Source organism: Palaemon carinicauda, chromosome 39, assembly GCF_036898095.1.
Source record: "Palaemon carinicauda isolate YSFRI2023 chromosome 39, ASM3689809v2, whole genome shotgun sequence".
Taxonomy (NCBI): Eukaryota; Metazoa; Arthropoda; class Malacostraca; order Decapoda; family Palaemonidae; genus Palaemon; species Palaemon carinicauda.
The window spans coordinates 33,671,425-33,677,257 of NC_090763.1; the positions used below are offsets into that span (position 1 = coordinate 33,671,425).

Sequence of the window (5,833 nt, forward strand, 5' to 3'; positions counted from 1 at the left end):
AAAAAAAAACGCCACGGTTACACAAATTAAGACAACGAAACAACAAGAAACCTTTCAACAGATCCAATGACAGTAAAAGGAAAAGAGTGATCGACTGCGTTTCAGCAAATTATTATTTAAAAGAATACCTTAATTATTTGAATACAATTTTTTCGTTATCAATGAATCGACGGAAGTTTAGCCTTAGTTTTCTAGCCAGGACAAATACATTTCGTGAAATGATATTTGAAGTATTGCGGTAGAGTTGTGGAACGAACAACAGCATTAACTACTATTTAACCTATGTTTACCTTACTTAGTGCCAATATTTACCTTGGGTGTGATCATACAATGAATTATAAAAAAAACCATCGAGCTTACTTTTAAATTTACTACACTACTCGAAGAGGGCAATAGACATTTTCCCTAAATTAACTTAAATATTTTAACCGGGGATAAATTTTACATTGGTCAATCAGAGAGAGAGAGAGAGAGAGAGAGAGAGAGAGAGAGAGAGAGAGAGAGAGAGAGAGAGAGAGAGCGCAAATTTTTGATGGATAGATTTGACAGGACTTACATAAATTTGTGCTTTATGACTCTGCATTTGAATAGCAAAGGCAATTAAATGGCCAGATTTAACAGGAAAATACAAGTTTAGTTTTTATTGAAATGAATCGCGTTTATGAATGTGACAGACACCATTTAGCGCCCACATGCAACTTGAGGAAACCCCTAATACTGCAAAATAAAGTTTGAGGGGTTGGAAGAAAAAAATAATTCCTAGCAGAGGGACCTTATACACATTGCAAATACAATTTAGTAATGTTTACAATGAATATTGTAAAGGGCCTGATGGCATTTAATCATTTGGAGACAAGGACGGAGTATTGAGCAAACAGGTTTACAGCACAATTTACAGGAAAAAAAAAAAGAAAGAAAAAATTTACACTCGCTCAAAAACATTAACAGTATTCCAAATTAATGTATGAAGAAATAAGAGAATGAATGGTTCACATGCAAATAAATTAAATTCAACAGACTACAGTAGAAAGAAAGTTGTGATGAGTTCTGACTCACTAAGTTTGGAGAGAGAGAGAGAGAGAGGAGAGAGGGAGAGAGAGAGAGAGAGAGAGAGAGAGAGAGAGAGAGAGAGAGAATAACCACAGTGCTTGTGAGTAAATTTTGGATGAATAGATTTGACAGGACTTATATAGATTTGTACCTTAAGACTCGGCGTTTGAATAGCAAAGGTAATTCAATGTCCAGATGTAACGGGAAAACACAAGTTTACAGTTTGTATTGAAATGAATCGAGTTTATAAATGCGAGATATCATTTAGCGCCCACGTGCAACTTGAGGAAACCCCTAAAACTGCAAGATTAAGTTTGAGGAGTTGGACAGCAAAAACAGTGCAGCTGGGGGGACCTTATGCACATTGCAAATACAATTTAGTAATCTCTACAATGAATAGTGTAAAGTGCCTCATGGCATCACCTCCTTCGGAGACATGGACGAATGAAAGAGCAAACAGTCGAGACAAATTAACAGGAATTCAAAAGAATGTAAGAAGCAATAAGTGAATTAATGATCTACATGTAAATAAATCATATTTAGCAGACTACAGTATACAGTAGAAAGGAAAGTTTTAATGAAATCTAACAGACTATGGAATGAAAGTTGGAGAGAGAGAGAGAGAGAGAGAGAGGAGAGAGAGAGAGAGAGAGAGAGAGAGATCCATTTCACAGTATTTTCACAAAACACCGGGCAATGAAGGAGTAAATCTCACTGAGTGTAAAATACAAATGGAATCATAAAGCTCCAGTAAAATATTTAAAAGTTGAGAAAAACTGCAATCTTGAGTTTGGTTAATCTTACCTTGACATCGGGCTACAGATCCTGGCAGCAAACCGGTCATTTGATTCTTCGTAAGGACTATCGTCATCGAAATAAATCAGCCTGAAATAAAAATACATTTTAATACCAAAATCTCAAGAGCAATCGTTTCACAATACTTCTTTACAAACATACATAAAGCTGTTAAACAAAATATCTAAGAAACCAGGTAAAAAGTTAAAAATACTAAAACGTTGTTAACGTATCTTCAAATAATCTAATATATATATATATATATATATATATATATATATATATATATATATATATATATATATATATATATATATATATATATATACATATATATATATATATATATATATATATATATATATATATATATATATATATATTTATATAAAAGGAGACAAGATTGTGAAATGTTCCAAATGCTGTAATTAATCAGCTAACTTCACTTCAATTGTCATTGAATTTCTTTTATGTTAATTTTACAGGAAAATCATCACGAAATATGGTAAGGGCTTGCTTTAATTACATTAGAATAATTATTGTATTTATATAAAAACTATTAAAAACAAAGGTAGAAAGAGTATCCAAACTCCAAGAAAATACTACCTAATCAATTAATGTCCTTCAAATCAGCTCACTAAAAAAAAGAAAAAAAAATATATATATATTCGAACTAAAAAAAATTAGAAATTGCAAGATGGGGCTATGGGGCAATTTATATACCACGGTAATGATCATAGTATTTAAAAGTTACTGTTTATGTAAGAGGATATGACGTATGGATTGGGTCAACACAAAGACTATTTATATTTGTCATAAAATAACATATGCACAGCCAAAGACAGCATTTAACTACAATGGATTATAAGTCGGTAGTCCTTTAAGTCACCGACAATCTCCCAATTTTCCCCATATCTCATTTTCATCCTCCACGCTTATTTGTACCAACTTTTACCATATTTCTTTTAATTTTATATATATTTCACTATTCATCTGCATAATATGATTCATCTGGATCAATTTTATGAATTCAAAATTTTGATCATTTATGGAGTTATCGGCGGCAAAATGGCCGTTACCAAAATGGTCTCTTCACCGATAATTTAACTATAATTTTTTTATTATTATTATTATTATTATTATCATTATCATTTTTTATTTTATTATTATTATTATCATTATTATTCTAATTTTTATTTATTTATTTATTTACTTTTTTTTTTTACGGCAAATATTTAAGAGTGAATGTTTCCTCCCGATTGTATTATTTGTATTATAATTTTCTCCATTTTCCTTACATTTTATGATTAATCTGTCGAATATGATTCATCTGGATGAAATTTATAAATCTATTATGGGATTATCGTCGGCGAAAACCATAAAGAGGATATTCGATTATACGTATGTATTTAATAAATTTTGTAAAATTACACAAATAATTTTCCAATATTGACCATTACAGAATATATAAAATAGTAGCGACGAGTGTTAGAATACTTGAAAAATGACGACTTACCCCTGATTAATTAGGATTTTTTTTCTTGTTTTTTGCATAAAGGTTATGTATAACATCACAAGGACCCTACAATATCATTTACTATCCACTTTCATAAATAGAAAAATTTATCCCATAAATTTAATTTGGTGCTAATTAATCTAATATTCCATGGGCAATGGTATTAACTATAAAAAAAGAAAAAAAAAACGCCACGGTTACACAAATTAAGACAACGAAACAACAAGAAACCTTTCAACAGATCCAATGACAGTAAAAGGAAAAGAGTGATCGACTGCGTTTCAGCAAACTATTATTTAAAAGAATACCTTAATTATTTGAATACAATTTTTTCGTTATCAATGAATCGACGGAAGTTTAGCCTTAGTTTTCTAGCCAGGACAAATACATTTCGTGAAATGATATTTGAAGTATTGCGGTAGAGTTGTGGAACGAACAACAGCATTAACTACTATTTAACCTATGTTTACCTTACTTAGTGCCAATATTTACCTTGGGTGTGATCATACAATGAATTATAAAAAAAACCATCGAGCTTACTTTTAAATTTACTACACTACTCGAAGAGGGGCAATAGACATTTTCCCTAAATTAACTTAAATATTTTAACCGGGGATAAATTTTACATTGGTCAATCAGAGAGAGAGAGAGAGAGAGAGAGAGAGAGAGAGAGAGAGAGAGAGAGGAGAGAGAGAGAGAGAGAGAGAGCGCAAATTTTTGATGGATAGATTTGACAGGACTTACATAAATTTGTGCTTTATGACTCTGCATTTGAATAGCAAAGGCAATTAAATGCCCAGATTTAACAGGAAAATACAAGTTTAGTTTTTTATTGAAATGAATCGCGTTTATGAATGTGACAGACACCATTTAGCGCCCACATGCAACTTGAGGAAACCCCTAATACTGCAAAATAAAGTTTGAGGGGTTGGAAGAAAAAAATAATTCCTAGCAGAGGGACCTTATACACATTGCAAATACAATTTAGTAATGTTTACAATGAATATTGTAAAGGGCCTGATGGCATTTAATCATTTGGAGACAAGGACGGAGTATTGAGCAAACAGGTTTACAGCACAATTTACAGGAAAAAAAAAAAGAAAGAAAAAAATTTACACTCGCTCAAAAACATTAACAGTATTCCAAATTAATGTATGAAGAAATAAGAGAATGAATGGTTCACATGCAAATAAATATAAATTCAACAGACTACAGTAGAAAGAAAGTTGTGATGAGTTCTGACTCACTAAGTTTGGAGAGAGAGAGAGAGAGAGAGAGAGAGAGAGAGAGAGAGAGAGAGAGAGAGAGAGAGAGAGAGAGAATAACCACAGTGCTTGTGAGTAAATTTTGGATGAATAGATTTGACAGGACTTATATAGATTTGTACCTTAAGACTCGGCGTTTGAATAGCAAAGGTAATTCAATGTCCAGATGTAACGGGAAAACACAAGTTTACAGTTTGTATTGAAATGAATCGAGTTTATAAATGCGAGATATCATTTAGCGCCCCACGTGCAACTTGAGGAAACCCCTAAAACTGCAAGATTAAGTTTGAGGAGTTGGACAGCAAAAAACAGTGCAGCTGGGGGACCTTATGCACATTGCAAATACAATTTAGTAATCTCTACAATGAATAGTGTAAAGTGCCTCATGGCATTACCTCCTTCGGAGACATGGACGAAAGAAAGAGCAAACAGTCGAGACAAATTAACAGGAATTCAAAAGAATGTAAGAAGCAATAAGTGAATTAATGATCTACATGTAAATAAATCATATTTAGCAGACTACAGTATACAGTAGAAAGAAGTTTTAATGAAATCTAACAGACTATGGAATGAAAGTTGGAGAGAGAGTGAGAGAGAGAGAGAGAGAGAGAGAGGAGAGAGAGGAGAGAGAGAGAGAGAGAGAGAGATCCATTTCACAGTATTTTCACAAAACACCGGGCAATGAAGGAGTAAATCTCACTGAGTGTGAAATACAAATGGAATCATAAAGCTCCAGTAAAATATTTAAAGTTGAGAAAAAACTGCAATCTTGAGTTTGGTTAATCTTACCTTCACATCGGGCTACAGATCCTGGCAGCAAACCGGTCATTTGATTCTTCGTAAGGACTTTCGTCATCAAAATAAATCAGCCTGAAATAAAAATACAATTTAATCCCAAAATCTCAAGAGCAATTGTTTCACAGTACTTCTTTACAAACATACATAAAGCTGTTAAACAAAATATCTAAGAAACCAGGTAAAAAACTTAAAAATACTAAAACGTTGTTAACGTATCTTCAAATAATCTGATATATATATATATATATATATATATATATATATATATATATATATATATATATATATATATATATATATTTATATAAAAGGAGACAAGATTGTGAAATGTTCCAAATGCTGTAATTAATCAGCTAACTTCACTTCAATTGTCATTGAATTTCTTTTATGTTAATTTTACAGGAAAATC

At 31.6% G+C, this 5,833-nt stretch overlaps 1 long non-coding RNA gene across 3 annotated transcripts in view; it reads right to left on the minus strand.

The window, feature by feature from the left end:
• Positions 1–1,853: 1,853 nt before the first annotated feature.
• LOC137630831 (uncharacterized) overlaps positions 1,854–5,833 on the minus strand; it is a 221,170-nt gene continuing 217,190 nt past the window's right edge. For 2 of the 3 annotated variants that reach the window (XR_011041770.1, XR_011041771.1), the window contains exons 6-7: positions 5,416–5,496; positions 1,854–1,935 (exon numbers count right to left, since the gene is read on the minus strand). This is a non-coding gene — a long non-coding RNA (uncharacterized lncRNA). The remainder of the gene's footprint in view (positions 1,936–5,415; positions 5,497–5,833) is intronic. The other variant, XR_011041772.1, reaches the window with a different exon arrangement.